Source organism: Haliaeetus leucocephalus, unplaced genomic scaffold (genome assembly GCF_000737465.1).
Source record: "Haliaeetus leucocephalus isolate CR32 unplaced genomic scaffold, Haliaeetus_leucocephalus-4.0 Scaffold730, whole genome shotgun sequence".
NCBI classification, from domain to species: domain Eukaryota; kingdom Metazoa; phylum Chordata; class Aves; order Accipitriformes; family Accipitridae; genus Haliaeetus; species Haliaeetus leucocephalus.
Genome location: NW_010973166.1, coordinates 93,509 through 102,528, shown reverse-complemented (window position 1 = coordinate 102,528; position 9,020 = coordinate 93,509).

The following is a 9,020-nucleotide window of genomic DNA, read 5'->3' as shown; positions in this document are numbered from 1 at the left end:
TTACGGTGGTGGCAGGGATGTGCAACAGGCAGCTGCGGCACCACCTGCGCCCGCGGTCGTGTGCCATCGGCTGGAAAAGCGGCGAGGAGCCGTGCTTTATATCGGGTGGGAGGCGGGAGGGCTGGGAGGGGGACCCAGCATCGCTCCAGCCTCCAGCCAACCAAAACTGCTCTGGCAGCGCCCGGTGAAGATAACGGCTTAGGTAGGTTTCTTTTGTGCTGTTAGGGGAGGGGGGAGTGGGAGGCCCAGACTTGTCCTCGAGCATCACAGTCATAACTGCTTCCTCGATAACAGGAAAAAAACAGGCTCATTTCCACCGACGTGCGGAGCCTGCTGAGTAACCGCTGGCGGGGGGCGGGGTACGCAGATAGGGAGTGCGGGAGGGACAGGACAGACGCCGTAATGCACGGCAAATTCGTCAGCTCCGTCCTGCTGCCCGAGGACTTCCAATCCTCCCGGTGCTGCAAGGGTTGGCGTGGCGGCATCACAGCAGCGTGCTTTTCCCCAGGTGTTTTAAGCAGGGAATGCCAGTCCCCAGCAGAATCAGGCTGCTTTGCAGCATCCCAGGGGGAAATCTAAAGCCTGGGGGAAGGGTTTGCGCTCCCCAGAGCAATGCAATACGGCCCTTTTGCACTGCAGATAGAGCAGAAGGCTGTAATGTTTCCACACACCCCCAAATTACACTGCTGGTCCACAGCTAGAATAAATAAGGACCAATGTCTGGCCCCACATGCTGGCAGAAGTTGCACTTCATCACAGATTCTCTGCTGGGTCTATGGCGGGAGAAGGGAAAGGCGTGTGCATCAAAGAAAGTCCAAGCAAAGCGTGGGAAAGCATCTGATAAAGGTGGATTCTAATGAGAACTGAAGACGGAAAGAAGACACTAAAAGCAGGGGAGAGGTTGGAGACTGGAGGGGAAGGACTGAACCAGCAAAACAGAAGGATAAAAAGAAGGAGTTAAACCAGTGTCAGACACTGCACACCGGCGAACCCCAAGGTCTGGTGCAACAAGCGGAGAGGTTCGTGATGGCCAACAGGTCCCACATACCAAGGTCAGGCTCACGCAGGGTCCCGGAGAGCTGCCCTCCCTGCAATTCCCCAGTTGGTGGCTCTGGGAGGGAACTCACCACAGTGGGGGGAGCAACCCTAAACCCCCCTGCCCAGGGCCATCCCAGGGCAAAGGCAGGAGCTGCCATCTCCACTCCTCATCCTCTTCCTTCCTCCCCACTCGGTCCCTGCTGTTACCAGCTCCGCAGCCAGCACAGCCATTTTTCCAGAGCTCAGGTTGTCTCCTACCCTTGCTGCCTGGATTAACCAGGAACCTTGCCAGAGCATCTTGCCTGTGGGAGATGAGCCGTGCCAGGGGAGGTGGCAGCATGCAGCCATTTCGACCCTGGGCTGGGGGAAAAAGGCTGCTCTCAAGCTGCCTTCAGGGAGCAAAAGCACAAGGATATCAGGATGGGAGACCTTTGGAGAAGCACTAGGCAGCTCAGCTCCTTTGAACTGTAGCAGGGACTCCTGTCTTTCTCCCACCACTTAGAAAAAGCCACTGAATTTTCTTGCCCACAGCTAGTCAGAAAAGATGCATCAGGACTAATGACTGAACACACATTTTTAGTTCCTGTCTCGGCTTTAATGCTAAGAGCAGCCTCTTTCCCAACAGCTCTGGTTTTTTTTCACTTGAACAAACAAGTTTAAGGCTTCTTGGTTAGCAGATATTCAGCTTCAGATAAATGTTTGGAGCTACAGAAAGCTCTTGTTCATGTCTTCCCCCTGTGCCTTAAAACCATGATTACAGCTGTGATCCTTGCTGTGGATTTAAGGAAAGAAGGGGAAGAGTAAGGGTGAGAGGGCTGTAAGATTGCCTTTGTCTGTACAGATACTAAGAAGGTCTGTGCATGCCCACAGCATGGGCATCACTTGATCTAACGCAGGTTTTGGAGGTCCTTGGCCACATCAGCCTGGTGCTCCACCCCAGCTCACTGCCACTCTGGGAGCACTGGTGTCGCAGCAGCGGTGCCATGCTGACGTGGGTATGGGCTCCTGGTACCCACAGAAGAGGGTCATACCCAGGTATTTTGGCACTGGCCACACACATATATGCTTTGCACTCACCTCCCAGCTGTAGTGGCTGGCCAACAACAACAGCCACAGGCCTGGGGCAGTAACAGCCCTTCTCCTCCATTTTCTGTATCTTCCCTCTGTCTCCTCCCTGGTTCTCTGCATAGATGCAGTGCTCCGTGATGCCCTGGTGTTGTTTTGTCTCATCATTTTGGGGCATGCCCAGTGTTAAGCAGGACTTCATCTGTGTCCTTTTTCCCTTTAAAACTGTGCTCACGCATTGCAGCCCGTCCTCCAACCTACAGATTTGCAAAGTCAATAGGATGCTCTGGTGACTCTCCCCGGTGCTTGAGGCATCCCCCAAGCAGGTTAAGCTGAGAGGAAAACCTCCAGGAGGCTGAGCACATGTTACAGACACACAGGACAGATGACTTCTGGCAGCAAGTCCGTGGTCCCCGAGACAGCCGCTATGCTGGGAGCCACATGCTGCTTGAAGCAGCCAGGGAAATGTAACCGTATGGCAAAAACACAGCCAGGAGGTCAGCAACAGCCATGGCCTGTGGGAGAGGAGCACGGGTGGTGCGAGCCAGAGCGGAGAAACTCTGCGCATCTCTGCCCTGGTGTGACAGCCGGCTCAAACTTCCACTTGGCTTCAGCCCCTGTCTCCCCACTGCTTTTTCCCCCATAGAAATGAAGTGCATTGGGCAAGTGTGTGTGTGGTTTTGCCTTGTCCCCTCTGTAGCAGCTTTTGAAGCACTTGGCTCAGGTAAGGCAAAGCTGACGGCAAGGCAGAAGTGAGGAAACACCTGTGGTAGGAGCTTGGTCCCTGCAAGCCCACATGGGAGGGAGAGACCCCTATAAAACTTCAGTGGAAGGGAAAGAGTCAACCAAAGGCTGTATCTTCTTGGGCACCACAGTTGCTCAGCCAGAGGATGCACAAAGCTGTAAGAAATGCCATGCTCACAACAGAGTCCCATGCTTGGGTGTTTGAACCGGTGCGTGGCTCTGGGACATGGCCCAGTGCCAGTACCACGCGTGCGGGTCTGAGCCCAGGCGCAGGAATGGGATCGGGCTGTTCCAGTGATGTCCTCCCTGCCAAGGCCAGGATCAGACCCTCTGCCTGCTCTGCCGTAGCCACCAGCCCCCTTGCACAAACCATCGGCTGGCAGCTCTGTTCCCTTGGGCAGCTTTTTTAACTCTCCCCTTTGATGGAGTGGGAGATGCTGTTCGAGGATAGGCAGCTCGCCAGCGTGGGATGCAGGGGGTGCAATATTTGATAACACAGAGCTCTTCAGTATGTTTATGCAATAGCCTCCAAGACCGACGATGTACGTGTACTCAAATGTCTTTATGCTGCTCTATATCTAATTTAATTACGTGCTTCCTGTCTCATTTAGCTTAGCAGCCTCCCGTGGCTCCAGCTCAGTTGCCTGTATTATCAGTCCTTGTTTTGGAACACAAAAAAACCCTCATCTGTGTCGCAACGCCTGGGGCCGGACTCTCTTCCCGTAACCGTGCTGCAGCCTTGCTGGCATGAAACCCACCTCCCATCCATGGGGACTGGCCCTCTTGGGGTTTCATTTCCACCAGGGAGGTCCGGGCAACCCAGGCAGGGTGCACTGGGAGGACCCTGCACGCTTGGGCTGGGAGATGGCTGGACCGTGGAAGCACCTGCACTGGGAGAGCTGCATTTGCAGCTGCCCTTCGCCAATGCAGCACTGGCTTTTGCAGGGGTACAGGTACCGGCTTTCCCCATTAGAAGCAAAACACAAACCTCTCAGCCCCAGGTATTGCTGCTGTTGTTTCTGAGTTAGTATTTGTGAAGTGCCAGCAGCCTTGAAAAATAGGAAAATAAAGTTTTCAGCCCCAAAGCTACACAAATGGGGCAGGTAACAGGGAAAGAAGGAGGGACTGGTGACAGGGTGCAAAGGGCCCTTGCACATGTGCCCTAAAGCACAGCCAGGCTTTCAGGGGAGTTTCTGGTACCAGGTATTTTTATATGGTTTGAGTGGAATAAGAAGGGGAGGATACAGAAAGGGATGGGAAGGGGAGGCAGGGAGCAAGAGCAAGAGCAAGCCACGCTGCTGGGGTCTTGCTGCACCACAGAAGAAGCACTCACCAAAGAGCCTGACAGCTGAATTCTCCTAAACCAATGGGGAACCACAGAGACGGCGATCAGGAGCAGTAAAACCTGAAGGCAGCACCACACACTCCCTGCACAGCTTCAGCAGAGACTGCTAGAAGCCCGAGTCCCCCGGAGCTGTCTGCATGAAATTAGGGAGATGCCGAATGCAGAGTAGGAGGGAGAGACTTAAAGGCACTGCTGGTGTTGCACAGCCCCTTCCTCCACCAGCAAGCTGTTGTTGAGCTCTGGGTGTGTTTAAGGAGCGATGTAGGCAAATGAGATGGAGAAAGGGGTGCTGGCAGGGGATCACCCATGACAGGAGGTTGCGGGGTGTTTGCAAGGGGTCCCCAAGGAACCACATTGCAGCTGGGTCTTGGCCACGGGCACAGCTTATGAGACAGGGATGGTCAGGGGCTGCTGCGGGACACCATGCTCATGTGGTTGCAGGTGAGCTTTGCTCCATCTGTGCCTCCCGGCCCTGGTGCAGGACGGGCAGCTGCCCACGCAGGCAGCGGCGCTTGTCCCTTGGCAGGTCCTGCATGACAACAGGCCCTCACCCTAACCCACGGAGCATTTAATTGATTCCCAACAAAAGCGCACTCTGCGTTCACATGAAGCATGAGAGGAAATAGCCGCTCTGGAAATTTGTAGCAGTGCGGAAAGAGATTATTGAAATAAAAAAAAAAAAATTAGAATTACAAATGAGCTTTTCAAGTGGCAGCTGTTATCCACTCTGCTCACATGCTCGCTTTGCACAGCGCCGGAGCACATCTGCGTAGGGAGAGGTATCTGACAGCAGGTATTTTTAATCTTCTCTTTCTGTTCCCGGCACCTGCTCTTTAAAGCCACTGAACAGCAAAAAAAAAAAAACCAACAAAGACGATGGCTAAATATATCCTAACTAAGAAGAGAGACAGAGCAGCGCTAATGGCAGATCCTTCCTTGGATGCATGCAAATTGTTTTGGCTCAGAGACAGGTTTAGAGGGAAGAAGCAGCAGATGAAAAGGAAAAACAATAAAAGAAGGGAAGGGAATTAGGGCAAAAAAAGGGAGATAGAAAGAAGACAGAGGGACTGATAAGTTCCACTGCACCAATTTCCAGAGAAAAACAAGCTCATTTAATTTTTGTTTTTAAATGCAACCCTGTGCAGACCACGTAGCAAACACTCACCTTTTAGCAGGGAGGATGGGCTGTGAACCAGGCAAGGGGTACCCTCGGTGTGCCCAGGGTCAGGCAGGATCCAGGTCACTACTCTCCCTCACTTGCTAGACTTGCTCAGGAGACGCTCTGCTTGGCCTCAGCCCTTCCCCATTGAAGTCCCTTCTTCTGGTAGGCAGCAGCCCACCCAAACAACCCCCCAGCTGCCCTCATTCCAGTCTCTGCCCCTACTAACACCTCCCCTTCCCCCTTTAGTACCCAGGATTGCCCTCAGCTGCCTCCCAACCCTTCCCCAGCAAGCCCAGGCTCCTCCAGATTTCCTAAACTGGCCCTTGGGACTCTCCGAGTCGCTTTGACTTCTCCAGCTCTCACTGCCTATCTCTAGCTCATGCATGCCCTGGTCCCCAGATGTGTTTTCCCTGCCTGCTGAGTTGGCTCTTGCCTTTCCCATTCCTTACTTGTTTGTCCCCATCCCTACTACCAGCCCTCACCCTGGGCTTTGCCAGTGACTTGCCATCCTATTGCTGCTCATCTCTCACTAGTTTATCCCCCAAGCAAGGATCAAGCCGAGACCTTGATGCCAGCTGCTTGCTGGAGCCTGGGGTTGCTTTTTATCAACTGGAGAAAGCATTTGTTTGCTTTTTGTGGCCTGATCATGCTTGAGCCATCCACCCTGCTCCCTTTGCTGGGAGACCTTGCTTGTGCATCCCCCACCGCTGGTCCTGGTATGGGGAGGAGGCTCGGCACTTGTTTTCGTGCTTGGCAATAAGGCAGTGTGACCAAAACATGGCCAGAGGGGCAGGCAGAAGTTATGCCACTGGCAGCTCCAGGTCCAAAGGAAAGGCTGGTGCCCCAGCCACACCACCTTTGCCGTGGCCATTTCTTGCTGCATGTCAGTGCGTTTAATGGGCTGATAAAGAGCTCCCCAGCCCTCGCCGCTTCTCCCCACAGGACAGCAGGATGTATACAGAGGTGGTTGGGCTGGAAAGAGCCAACTGGCTGCCTTGGCAGCCCCACGTCTCCCTGCCACACTCCCAGCAGGGCCAGTTCTTGGTTTTCCATTTTCCCAAACAAGTAGCTACCTGGTGCTGCTGCCCTGGCTGCAGTGTGGTAAGCCCAGCCCCTCCAGGCAGGTCCTACAGATTTACATGTGTTTCTGTGAGGTACCTGGTTCAGGGGAGCAGGTAATTTGTCTGCGATGAAGGGCTGCTCGTGCGACCCATCTGCACTGGCCATCACCGCTCTCTGTGCTGCCTGTGTCCCTGCACTGAAGCCAGCGCTCCTGCTCAGCTCCGACCACAGCTACTCCCCAGGCAGACACCAGCAGCCCCTCACTGAAGCTTTGCTGCAGCCTTCTCCAAGAGCGGCTGCTCCTGACACCGCTTGTGCTCAGGTCCTTGGTTTTGGGGTTTGGGGTGGGCAATCCATCACAGGTAGCAGTGGGGTGTACCCAGAAAAGGACAGCAATGCACTGGTGGAAGGCTCTTCAGCTTTACCTTCCTTGTAGTCTCCTAGATCCTAGTGACAATATTTCTGACTCATCTCCCCAAACTGTGCCTCCGGGGAGACTGGTTCTAAATTGCCTCAACAGAGGAGACTGACTGCTTAGAGTTAACAGGTCCCTTCTTCGCTGTCCCATCCAGCATGTCTGCACCAGTGAAACCAGCACACGGAAGGATGAGGGCAGGGTCCAAGAAATCACAGGCTTCTCCCACCCTTTTCCTCCTCAGCAATTCTGCTAGGAGATACTCCTCCATCCCTGGGCTCGCAGTTCCCGCTTTCCTCTCCACGCAGGAAAACGTGCTCGACTCACATCTTTTCAGACACTCAGGCAGAGAGTAACTAGTCTCAGGCTGTTTATTACGTCCTCACGGTCTCTATACAGTACAGGTGAGTAACACTTTACAATGTGGTGACACAACTTAGGGGGGATATCATCGCTGGTCAGACAGCTGGTATGGCTGAGGAGCTTCTCCAGCCTCATAGGGGAAGGTGAGCCTAGGAAACGAGCAGGTAATGCAGAAGGAAGGTCAAACCGAACTCGAGCCCATGCCTTCCCCTGAACGGGAAGGAATCAGACTGAACAACCCACGTGTCCTGCCCAAACAGCTCCTGCTGTTATCTACCAACACCAGCAGCACCCAGACACTGTGGAGGCAGTTACAGCATCAGGACCAAATTAAAATAAAAACATGGCATAGGGAAGGTCTTAAAAGAGCTGGTCTTTCTACCCAGCTACCTGGTGGCTCACTTCTGAGTTTACTCCCTACTTTAACGTCCTCCTAAATCTCTCCAGAGCCACCCACAAGCATGTTTCCCAAGGAACAAGTCATCTTTATTAAGACAGCCTTATTCGCTGCTTGGGTTTGGAGTCAGATCCTCAAGGCCCCTTCCTGCCAGTGGGACACTGCCAACCCACTGAAGATGGAGGTGCCAGAGAGCTTAAAGAAAAATCTGAACTCTGCGTGTCTGATTTAGGGTGCTTGTAAAGGAGGCGGGGAGAGAGGTTATAGGAGGATGAGATACTTCAGTCATAGTTTTTAGGGAAGGGGGATCTAACCCAGGGAGTACTTGTACCCTGCTCTCTTCATTACCAGTAATCCCGCAGAGGACTGCATAAGTAAACACAACACAAGATGCCTCCTCCCCCTCATTGCTTCTTAACTGGTGACTGCGGGCACTGATAGAGCAACGGGAAGACATTTCTCTTAGGATAATGCTGTTATCTACACTATAAATGCAAAGCCGAGCAGCTCCTCATTCGTCATGTTTTAGATCCAGCCTGGGGCATGCAGCACATGATGCAAACTGGGAGTTGTGGGGCTACTGGAGACAAGCGATTCACACTGTGGCTGGTCCCCATACCTCACACCGGGTCCCTCCAGAAGCAGGCACTGCCTTTTTTTCTGTGCCTTTTTGCCAGAAACATTGGGTTTTTTGGTAATAAGCTCATCCCCTTTTGCCACCTCCCTCCCATGCCCTCAGTTCCCTGAACTCCAGTTAAGTTTACTGCAGTCTCCAATCAGAGATACGTCCCTCCAGTAAAACCAAGAGGAGGCACAGAGCAGAACGACTGACTTTACTAAGCAAATACAACACACACACCTTTATTTACACTCTTTTTTTTATATCAGAAAGCCAAGAGGAAGCACAGCCGTGATCCTGCTGAAGCAGCCGCTGCCTCTGTGCAGCACGGCTGCCCTCTCAACTAGCCAGCCCCTGCCACAAGCGCAGCACGTGGAGTGTGGATGGAAGAAGACGACATGATACTGGGGACAAGAAGAGCCTCTGCAAAGCCCAAGGGGTGCGTGGAAGAGAAAAGCATTCTGATCTAGCAGCAAAATGTGCTTTAATTCCAGTTTTGTGATATAATGCTTTGACGCTGGAGAAAACACAGTACCAAGGAAGAAGACAACTGCAGCAGCCGCAGGAAAGAAAGATAATGCAGAAATGATGTGAAGCATTTTCTTCTTATATAACGGGCAAGGAATAGCTACTAGGAGCTTTATAGTGACAGTAGGAGGTATGTAGGAGAGAGATGGCAAGACCAGAAACAAGGGTCTGGGGAAGTAAAAGGCAAAGAAGAGAGGAGGGATATATGGGGATGGAGGGTGTGCAAACAGGAGGGCATGGGAGGAGGTTATGTGAGACCCAGGCTCAGGTATACGGGGACAA